Source organism: Diceros bicornis, chromosome 3 (genome assembly GCF_020826845.1).
Source record: "Diceros bicornis minor isolate mBicDic1 chromosome 3, mDicBic1.mat.cur, whole genome shotgun sequence".
Lineage (NCBI taxonomy): Eukaryota > Metazoa > Chordata > Mammalia > Perissodactyla > Rhinocerotidae > Diceros > Diceros bicornis.
This window is the reverse complement of record NC_080742.1, coordinates 74453752-74465924: the sequence shown is the minus strand read 5'-3', so window position 1 is coordinate 74465924 and position 12173 is coordinate 74453752.

Sequence of the window (12173 nt, the reverse complement as noted above, 5' to 3'; positions counted from 1 at the left end):
AATAAACTGTTAACTTCAAAATATTTAAGTGCTTGCAGTTTTATTTCAGAATAAAATGCTCAGATCCAGTTACGGAAACTTAATTAAATCACTTTTCATTTCTCAATGTCTTTTAGGTTCTCCTATTGAAAAACTACTGTAAAAAAGGAGAGTTCTCTAGAACTAATGAAAATAATTGGTAAAATAAATTTTTGAGCATAAACACAAAAAGAATTTTAGTACACTGTCAAAGATTTTATCAATAATAACAATAACATTGAATTCGTCTATCATGTAATAAACTGCGACGTTACTACAGTTATAAATTGGCATAGAATAGGAATTGAGCTTGGTTATAAATCACTGAGTCTGGAGTGAGATTTTCTAGATTGAGGCCTTGGCTCTACTATTCCCTACGTAGGACTTTTTCCGGGGTAAATTATGTAACCACTCTGTACCTTAGTTTAGTCATCTATAAATGGGATGATTATAATGTTACTACCTCGTAAAGCTGTGATAAAGGTTAACTGAGTTGATATTACTATTTAGAACAGTGCCTGGCATATATAAATACTATACATGAATTCAAGAAATACTTAATCTAATAATGTATTATTATAGCATGTGTTGAATAACAAACATTTTCAATTTTGTGATGTTCGCTCATTCTGGATATTGGATTGTTCTAGAGAATAACTAATACAAGTCAATCTCTCACTCAGAGGAAAAATAAAAGACTTAGCAAATTTGTTAATAACCCAGAAGTGAGAGTATAGTTAATACTTTGGACAACACATTGGCATTCAAAAAGACTTGCTAGAAAAAAATCAGCTGATTCTAGCCAGATAAAATTGTATCAGGAAATATGAAGTTCTATGTTTGAATTTTTTTTTTTTTTTGGTTAGGAAGGTCGGCCCTGTGCTAACATCCGTTGCCAATCTTCTTGTGTTTGCTGAGGAAGATTATCCCTGAGCTAACATCTGTGCCCTCTATTTTGTATATGGGATGCCACCACAGCATGGCTTCATGAGCAGTGCATAGGTCTGCACCTGGGATCCAAACCTGCAAACCCTGGGCCACCAAAGTGGAATGCACAAACTTAACCACTATGCCACCGGGTCTGCCCCTATATTTTTAAGATAAAACGCCAAGTCTAGAGTCTATGCAAAATAATCAATAACCATTCTATAGATAAGAGAGATAAGGTGAACTTTACTTGAGCTAAGCTGAGGATTATAACCAAGGAAGGCAGTCTCCACAAAGGATGAAAGCATTCCAGAGAAGCATGGTTTTCAGTACAGTTTATACTTTTTTATTATTTTTTAATTTTATTTTATTTATTTATTTATTCATTCATTCATTTTTGGTGAGGAAGATTGGTCCTGAGCTAACATCTGTTGCCATTCTTCCTCTTTTTGCTTGAAGAAGATTGTCACTGAGCTAACATCTGTGCCAGCTTTCCTCTATTTTGTATGTGGTATGCTGCCACAGCGTGGCTTGATGAGCAGTGTGTGGGATCTGAACCCTCGAAACCCAGGCCGCTGAAGCAGAGCGTGCAAACCACTATACCACAGGGCTGGCCCCTCTTATAGCTTTTTAGAACAGAGAACATACATCAAACACATCCAGGATACATATTCATCAGTTTCAAAGAGGTATTCAGTTGTAAACTAGCAGGTCAACAGGACCCTGATGTCGGGAAAGGGAACTTATTTTAGGAGTACTAATATGGGCGTTAAGGATAGGGCATTAACAATAGGGCATTACTGGCTTTGTAGGAGGGGAAGTATGCATTCTTAATTTAATGGTTAAAGTAGATGTACAATGTATGTTTGATAGGCCATAAATCAGGCTTTTTTTTTTAGTTCACGCTGAATCAGTTTTGAATCAGAATAGTTACCCCACATATCCCAATATGTGAAAATCTCTTGTCACCATCTACAGCCTGGTAACCCAAAGTTTCTGGTATCACCCAGGTCATCTGAGAACATCATTTCAGGTAAAGGAAGTGTTGAGGAAACATAATTAAAAACAAAATCTCCTCCCAATCCAGAAAACCTCTCCACAAAGGTAGAGGAGAAAGAAAATAGTTTTATTTGAATAAGCATTTTCAGAATGCGATGCACATCACAAGCAATCTGCTGAGAGATTGCAAAGATAGAAAGAAATCTCACTCTTTTATATAGACAAGCAGATACAATGTATTACATATAGGTATTCAAGATAAACAATAACTAGTCCTTAAGAAAGAGAACTTGACGGCACCATTTGTCACACACAGTTCATTCTAAATTGACCAGGTAATTGACATGACCATCCGTGTTAGTTAATCTGCTTTATCCAAAGGGAAAATAAACTTTCCATAACTTTATGACAGGAGGTAGTTTTGCAACTTGGTTTGAGGCACCCACCAAAGTAAAGTTCCAACCCTCCCACAGAAAGGGCAGACAGGATGCTGCCTTCCTTGACGATTACATTTCAAAGAGATGGCTCCCAGTTTCCTTGAGAGAAACATACTTGGGTCAGAAAGCTGGTAAGAGGCTTATCTAGCTTCTAAAAAGATTTACATACATTTCAAAGATACAAAGAAAGAACACACAGTTACAAGTTTACTAAAGTGAATTCTCTAAGAAAAGGGGTGAGGGGGAGTCTCTTCCTTTATTTGCAACATGGAAAATTAAGTCTCTAATTTTTAATTTATATTTGCCCTTACAGTAGAAGGGAGAAATTAAAAATGAAAAAGGGAAAAGCAAAGAGAGTCTCTGCCATATATCATCAGACTTAAGATGCCGAAAATATAAGTGGCTAAGGAGAGAAATCAAGGATATTTATTTTTTAACTACTTATAAATAAGTGATATCAAGGCAGATGGTTTTCATTAAGAAAGGAAATATATATGATAATGTAATTTAAAATTATAAGAAATATTTACCATTTATATCTAATATAAGTTCAATCCAAGAAAATTATGCTTACTAATACGGGGAATAAAAAGAAAACTTTCTTCATTTGTGTCCAGGCTCCATTATTTATTGTTCCAGGAAGGTAACTGACAAGTTAAAAAGAATTGAATTGGGAAGACTTGTACACTTTCACAAACCCATTTCCTGGAATGTGCTCTGAGAAAAGAAGAATGCTTGGTAGAATAAGTATGAGAAACAATTCATTTGCCTCTGTGTTGGAAGTTCACAGGGCACATTTCCATATTAAAGCCTCTAAAAGAAGTCCTTTTAATTTTGTGGAAATAACATACACTATCCAAATGAAAACAAACAGAGCCTATTTTTTCAGAGCTTGCTATAGTAAGGCAGTCAGCCATTATCACTTGTCTGTTGCCTTATAGATAAACAAAAATTTAGAATGGTACAAAATTTTACTGATATTATTGAGGATTTCCTAGAATTGCTTTACTTCTTTCCCATATTGAAAAATGCTGTACAGAATGTTAAAACTATCTGACAAGTGCCTCTTAAGGTGAGTTGATCTTTTATTTTATTTAGTTTTGGTGGCTTGCATGCCATTGAAATCTTTCTTTAGTTTTAAGCCCAAAAAATTTAGGTGAAAATGTCACAGTATTAATAAATCTGAGCCAATTTAAATTAGAATACAATGTTCAACTTCAATTCATTGAGTCAAGTTTTTTTTATTTCAGGAATTTTTTCTTGATTTATATCTTTAAGTCGATTTTCTGTTCTAATTGTTCTATTCTCTTCTGTGTGGACCCTAGGTGTGTATATAATGGATCTATTTTGGCAAGCTTCCACATCTATTTCTTTCTTTCTAATAATTTAAATGCTTTTTTCTTTTCTATTACATTTAATTCAATATACTAAAATTTATCCTTCATTTAGGTAGATTTGTTTTCAATGGTGTGGTTGCTTCAATTGTTGCATCACGTATGTGGTTTTATTTTTGTTCTCACTTCTTTTGTTGTATTATTATTTCTCCTCTGAGTTCCTATATCTCTGTCTTGAAATCTTCATGCATGGAGGCCTTTTTTTTTTTTCCCATTTCCCAAGAATATGGAATTTGATTCCATAAGAAAATACTTCACCAAGGTTTTTTATCTACTCCATCTTAACATACGTTGTTGGCTGTTTTTGTTTTTAGCTTTTCATATTCTTTTATGACCTTTTCCTTGTCCCTTTTACATTGCTGCACACCTTAGATAGAACGTGAGAAGTTCTTCCAGGCCCCAGTTATTTACAGACTTTAATGTGGGAATAGACCAGAAGATTACTTTAGGCTAACATGAAAAAGAGTGTGGTAAACCACTTTGTTGCAAAAATGGAATATATGTAGGTTTTTCTTTCTTCAACATCAACTCCCTTGCAACTCCATGAAGACAAAGAAGGAACAGGAAGACTTCTTCAGCCCACACACTAGATCTTGATGTCCAATGAGTTAATTTTCCACTGGACGGTACCAACCACTCTGAAAACCTGCTGCTCTGACAGATTTGCTCATGATCTGAAGTGGTTGATGATCTTTCTCAGCCTTCTCTCTCAAAATGGTCCAGTGTTCAATGCATTTGGGATCCTTTATTAATATGTTTTAAAGTTTGGGATTATTGGTGTTAATATAACCTAAGATAAAATTTGTACTTCTACTTTTCATTTTCTTTGCTAGAAGAGGACAGAGCTTTTGTTCCTCCTCCAGCTTAAAGATGAATATCTCCATTGTGTATTTTTCTTTTTTTGAGGAAGATTGGCCCTGCACTAACATCTGTTGCCAATCTTCCTCTTTTTCTTTTTTCTCCCCAAAGTCCCAGTACATAGTTGTATATCATAGTTGTAGAGCTGTAGCTCTTCTATGTGGGATGCTGCCTCAGCATGATCTGATGAGTGGGGAGTAGGCCCACTCCCAGGATCCAAACCGGTGAACCCTGGGCTGCCGAAACAGAACGTGCGAACCCAGCTGCTATGCAACCGGGCAGGCCCCACCGTTGTGTATTTTTTAAGAGTAAATCTTTCACTGTCTTTTCCATTTTATCTATAAGTATTCTTTGATTCACACTTTCTATCACTTTGGAGTCAATTTGAGTAATTTATATTTCCCTGGAAAATTATCCATTTCAAAGGCGTTAAATTTTATTGGTGTACATTTTTACAGAGCATTATTTTATATCATTTAATATTCTACATCTATCATAGGCCCCTTTATTATTTCTGATATTTGGTAACATCTAGACTCCATCTGAAGATGTTAATTATGTGCCTTTTAACGTCTCCTGTTTGATCTCTAAAACCTTGAGACTAATTTCTTGTCAAATTGGGTTTGGTGACTTATGTTAAGCATATTTTTCTCAAAATTTTTGTGATGCTCTTGCTAGCTCTTCATACTTTTGTTTGACGATTTCTGTTTGCCTGGATGTGGATGTATGTTCTGACATCAGAGCTGGCCTCAGGAGAATGTTGGAGCAAAATGCTGGTGAACTATGCCAGAAAGTTCTGTCTGATTATGTCTGGCTTCAATGACGCAGGCACTCACCCTTGCCATTTTTGCTCTGAGGGCAAACGCAGCTGATGCCCAGGGAAGGAGAGGACTCTGTCCAGCTATTCCACATGCACTCACCCAAATAATCCCTTCTTTGGGGGCCTCCCCAACTATTTGAATGTGTTGCTCTGAGCGTGAAGCATCCTTTGGTACCATTTCACATCTGCTGCTCAATCCTCTTCTGTATGTCTTTTGGGCTATGGTTTACATGAGCCTTTTTTCTGTTTTCTGTATTTAATGAATTCCTCAAATTACATGCATAATTGATAAAAGATATTCTAGCTTTCCGTCACCACTTTAGACCTATTATTTTGTAAAATATATGTGTCCATTCAAAGGCAGTTTGGGCTGGAGAGGGTTCTCAGGTTTTGTCAGCCATCTTTATCCAATGTCCTTGTCCAGCACTTCCTATGATTATTGATTTGAAACCTGATTTTTCTCTGACCAGAATTAAACATTTCTAAGAAAGTAATGTAGTATCTGTGTGGATTTATCTCTTCTAGAAATTAGGGGGTTTGTTTGTTTTAATGGTATTCTCTGCGAGAGAATTCGTCACTGGCAGAACGTTTTTTTCCATATGTGTTCAAAGGATGAGGCAATTTATAATGGCCATAATGGTAGAAGAACGGCCTGATTATACTTTATGCATCAAAACCCAATAATTCGTGGTCCAAAGATCTGAAGAATATCATTAGATATTTTATTCTCTAATGGTCTCCATTGAAACGGGACCTTTTAAACTTGTGATTTACGTTATTCTGGGGTTTTAATTATTTAGTAGTGTCCATGTTTTTCATCTCTGTGGTAGTCATCAGCACACAATGCAAATATCAGAGTACAGGCACAGCACAGATGAATCTATGCAAAAACGTGGATATTTGAACTCTCACTTAAATGGCTGTTGTTTTTATGTTTGCTTTCATTAAAAAATGGGGGATACGTTAAAGATAACTTGGAAAGTCTTATATTAAAACTTGGATCTATCTGAATGTAATCAAACTATGTAATTATAACTAGAATATGTTTAAACCATCAATCTATAAATATGACTCTAGGTGTAGTATGTATTTTATTATTTGACTCTGGGGGAAAGCTGGAAAAGAGGATAAGAATGGAAGTTAGGAAACCATTTTAGGAGGTTATTGCTTTGAAACGGTGAGAGGTAATTAGCTTGATGGAGGTGGTGAGAAGTGCCTGGATCCAGGATAGGATAAGTTCTGAAGACAAGAACAGACAAGAGACAACAGGACTTGCTTACAGATGGGTTATGGAGTGTTAGACGATGTATTAAGGGTATCTTCAAGGTGGTTTTGCCTGAGTAATTAATTGCATGAAGGTGGTACCATTCATTGAGTTAGGGAATGTTAAAGAGGAGCAATTCGGGATTCATAAAATCAAGAGTTCTCTTTTGGACTTGTCATGGTTTGAAAGTTGGAGATATCTTCTAGACATCTGAGTAGAGATATCTAGTATGCAATTGAAAATACAACTCCGGAATTCATGAGAAATATAAATTTTAGAGATATACGTCTAGAGCAGAAGATACAAATTGGGAAGTCATGAGCACATAACCGCATTGAGAGTGGGAAGGGAGTGAGTCACCGATAGACTGTCAGCTGTTTTAGGATGGTGTATGAATGAGAAGTTAAAATCAGAATTCTTAGAGGCTATTTTTAATTCTCCCATCTAGTATCAGATTTTGCTAAGTGAAGATTATTAGTGATGTTAGATCTCTTGCACCTGTAAATTCCCTCATGTTCGCCTGAAAGAAGGCTGCTTTTGACAGCCAGTAGCAGAAAACTGAAAACTCAAAATGACTTAAACAATAAGGAAATCTGCTAGCTCATATAACTAGAAATTTAGAGACACGTGAGGTTTCAGAGTTAGTTGATTCAAGGGCTTAACACTACCATCAAGTTCGCACAATTTTTTTAAAAAACCCAACATTCTGCTCAGTCACAACAGATTGTCTTCCTCTTAAATCTGGTTCCTTTTCGGTCATGGACTGGCTGCCAGGGGTAACTGGCCTACATGTTTCCTCACTTAGTACTAGGAAGAGGGGAGGCTAATTTCTCACATTATCTCTACAGAGAGAGAAAAACATCTCTCCCAGAAGTCCCCAGCAAACACCTCTTCCTCTCTCCTTGGCGTGCACTGGGTCACATGCTCATTCCTGGATCTGTAACTGTGGCAGAGGAGATAGGATTTTTCTGTTGGAGGAATAGACGGTTTGATATAAAGGATATTGGGCAGAAATGGAAAGAAAATAGGCATTTCTAAGATAAAGAAAAATTAGGGAGGAGATTGATCAGGATTAATATTATTAGTATTTGGAAGTCTAATATGAATAGGATTAGCAGATTACTTGGAGTACTTAAAAAACTCTTGATATTCAGATATAAATGACAAGATAAAAAGAACAAATTTCCTTTCACCATTTTCTTTCATTCTAATAGACTTACAAGACTCTGTTAAACAAACATGACTCTAGACTTTGGACCCACACGTTTACATAATCTTAATATGAAAATAAGTAGGAATGGCAAAGGATTTGTTTTTCTCTATCTGTTCTATGCCTTTGGCTGTGCCAGATTCGGACACTTCACTCTGGGTTGAATATACCCTAATTAAACTGAAGTTTTTCAAATGTAATTACATGATAATCATTTTTATTCTGCTCTAATTATAGGAAAGATATCTTGGACTAATTTTTTACTATTGAAAATTAGATAAAAGTAGGGTCAACACAAATGACATTTTAGTCTCTAATTAATACAGTAGCTATTACCCTATCTTTCTACCAACACATAACCTTTGATGGGTAAGTTGTGGTGAGAAAAGATAAATGTCATTTACCCATAGCAAGTCTCACTGTTATTGTACACAAGTGAAAAATGGATAAAATACCCTCAATTTTCATCAAAGGAACTCGGTGATGTTGATTTTTCCACTTCCTAAAAAATGTATGAACGTAATGAATAAATGCAGATTCTATTTAAACTAATGGAAGAAATACCTGACAAAATTGCAAAATGTCTGTGTTAAAAATGCTTTTTGAACCTAAAGCAAATGGTTCTCAATTATTCCAAATAATCATGATGAATTTTAAAAACATGCAACCTTCTAATCAATTTTCCTTTATTTAAAACTATTTGTTATAAAGGTTTTAAAAGCATGCCTATTTTTTTTTTTTTTTTTTGTGAGGAGATCAGCCCTGTGCTAACATCCACCAATCCTCCTCTTTTTTTGCTGAGGAAGACGGCCCTGGGCTAACATCTGTGCCCATCTTCCTCCACTTTATATGGGACGCCGCCACAGCATGGCTTGCCAAGCAGTGCGTCGGTGCGCGCCCGGGATCCGAACCAGCGAACCCCGGGCCGCCGCAGCGGAGCGCGCGCACTTAACCGCTTGCGCCACCGGGCCAGCCCCTAAAAGCATGCCTATTTTTGATCACTTAAAAAAGAAGGGAAAGAAAGAGAAAATATCAGACTAACCAATTGTTACCTGCTACCATGCTCTCCAACTTTTAGAGGTGGACCATTGTCTTTTCAAAAGAAACAAATCATCAGTACAATTTTTTAGCCTAAGATTATATAGAAAAAACATTCTATATGTGTTATTGTAAGGTTTTCCAGCACATAGACATAGCCTCATGGGATAAAATGTAGGGCATGTATAAAAGAGAGACTCTAAACTCAACATAAACCCCTACTTCTACAGTGTAAAGAAGTTGGAAGATCCTCTTTGACTAATCTATCCTTCATGTCTCTTCCTTTCCAGCAGATCTTTTCCTCTTTTTTCTTCATCTCCCTTCTGCATGTGCTGCCTCAATTATACATGTATCAAGCTGAACATAAACCAAGTTCCTTACTTCCTCACTGTGAGTTTACTTTATTCAATATATATATATACATATATATATCTTTTGGAATAGGTGAATGGAGCACAGCACAGGCATCAAAGAGTGGCATCTCTTCTGGGAATCCTAAAACCCTTTGGCTTTTTGCTGATTATTCCTCAATTTTTCGCTTTTCCCCATCTCTACAGAGAAACCTGAGAAGCAACCATTTTCTTAGGCAACGTGGTTCTTCCCACGTGCAGGCCCCTGGGGTCTTGTTTATTTTCTATAAGCAGGCTTGTCAGAAAATATTTTTCTGAATTAACACTAATTAATGTTTGTGATGCAGTTTTTTTTTTCATCTCAACATATATCTTTAGTGTTACTTAACCAAGTAAGAGACAGGCTATCTCAACCCTGTGCCTTTTACACACTAGGAGTGACCCAGGTGCCACATGGCATGGTCCAAAACAGGAGAACGGCCTATTCCTCCTCATGGTGAAATCTTGGCCCCTCTTGCTTAGTCCATGCCTTGCTTCACACATTCAAATCCCCTGTTATGCTAACTTGACTTTTAGACTGTGATTTTCTGTTTCCAGCCATTCACTTTTCCCTTAGTGTATGCTTGGTCCCTTAGAATTCCTCTTAGACAGGGCTTTTCACTCAATTTGATTTGAAGGAAACTAGAAGTTATGCATGTACATGTAAAAAAATTTACTACTAAAATACAAAAGTTTTGGGGAGACCCTTTCAATAGACACTGATGTTTTTCTCAATTTGTGGTACTCGATATTATGTTTAAAAACATATCTTTATTGTCTTCCTAATATGCACTGAGTGATTACACATATTATCATTTAAATTTATGATTTAAACATAAATTTTCTATAAACAATATAAAAATTTGATGCTTTATTGAAATAGGATTTTATAAATTGATCAGATGTTCAAAAGGATTGGATAAAAAATGCTATTAGATCACAAGGAAATGAACTCCAACTAATGTAGCCTAGACAGTACTGGTGGTAAATCTTGGGAAGAAGTAGAAGATGATATTGTCAAGCTGTAGGGATGCAAAATGATAACAATAGCTTGCAGGAAGATAGTAGGCTGCAATAGGACTGTGTTAATGAGTCTGCAATTAATGCAAAGGAAATAAATTCAAAGTGTTGGGTGACTAGGAAATTCAATTCAAAATTTCAACATAAACAAGTAAATAGTAAAGAGTAATTTGAGAAGGCTAATGAGAGGGAAAAAGTGCCAGAAATTTGCAGGTTAATTCCTTTCACCTTTCATCAATTACTTATAATAACAGCACTGAATCTTTATATTTATGCTTTTTTTAATAAAAATACCCATTCCGGTGCTCATTATTTATTAGTGAGAATCTAATTTTAACTTTTCTTAAAATGGAACATTTTTACATTGCAGATTTTATATCAAGACTTTCTTCATTGCACCTTTAAAAATTATAACTTGTAATAGTTTTTACATTAACTGTTAGTCTTGGAGTAGATTTTTATGCTGCTTCAATAGATACAGAAAACAGTAATGGATTGTTTTGTCATATATGACTTCAGTGCCTTATCTGGTTGACTCCAGTACTTTTTTCCCTCTCTTATTATCTTAAATTGTACCGTATATTCATATTAAATGGTCTTCATTTGTAGGGCAAACTAATTGCTAATGCGAGAGAAACCAGTATAGGCTCTGAAGCCATATGCATCCCCAGCTCTGCCACTAATTGGGAGACCGTGAAGAAGAAACAAGATTGGACGTTACCTGGATGTGTACCAAGTATTTGGGTCCTAGAGAAATTGAGAATAATCACACACAAAAAAGCACTTATAGACACTCCTGTTAGATATCTTTATCACAATAGAATATAGACATTTACAGACTAAATAGAGGAAAAGAAAAAACTGTAAAGGATTCAGTTGATAGAGGATAAGAAGAAAACTAAAAATATGTAGTAGCAAAATGAAAATGCTTTTAAAAAAATAAGAAAGACTATAAAGTGTCCTTTTGGCATAGCAACAAAGAGGTCTTCAATAATCTTGGCAAAGGCAGTTTCAGTGTGATGGGGTTGGGGTGGGGGTGAGATGGAGTCGGGGAAGCCACAGGTGGGGAAAGAGAAACATTTTTTTCCTGAGCATTTGTTCATTTAACAAATATTTAGCCCCTGCAATGTGCCAGACACTGCACAGGCTCCATGCATGTAACAGTCAACAATTCTCCCTGCTTTTCACATGCTTAGGTTATGGAAGAATGTGTTTAAATGCCAACGGCAAAAATAAGGAGGAAAATTTGAAAATACGTTGAGAGAAGATTTACAATTGACGATGGAGGTGGAATGAAAGTGGCCAGGATTCAGAGTCAAGGTGGAGGACTTCACTTAGGGAGAAGGAACAGTATTTCTGAGCTGGGTGAGACCAGTGTAGGAAGGGAAGATCTAAGCGTTTCTTAGCATAGTTTTCCTCAAATGGACAGCTCCTAAGCTCAGACTCTTGTCACCGCTGCTCGGTGCACATGGTGCATACAGGGGTGGGAGGGAAAAAGGAAGATGGGTTAACACCGAATGCTTCCTGCTGAAAAAAAAAATAGTTACTTTAAAAATAGTCAGCTACTTCCTCCTGCAAATATGTATCTACAGCAGATATTTTAGTCCAAATTAGCCTCGGAAATATTTATGTAATTATTACATTACGGTTTTGCACTGAAGTAGTTTCACTTAAATCAAATGATCGGAGGCATAAATCAGAAATTTGCATAAGATTCACATTTAATAATACATCTTATTAATTATACCGCAGAATCATAGCCCTATAAGCCAACGAAGAGGTCAATCAAATCTGTCTGA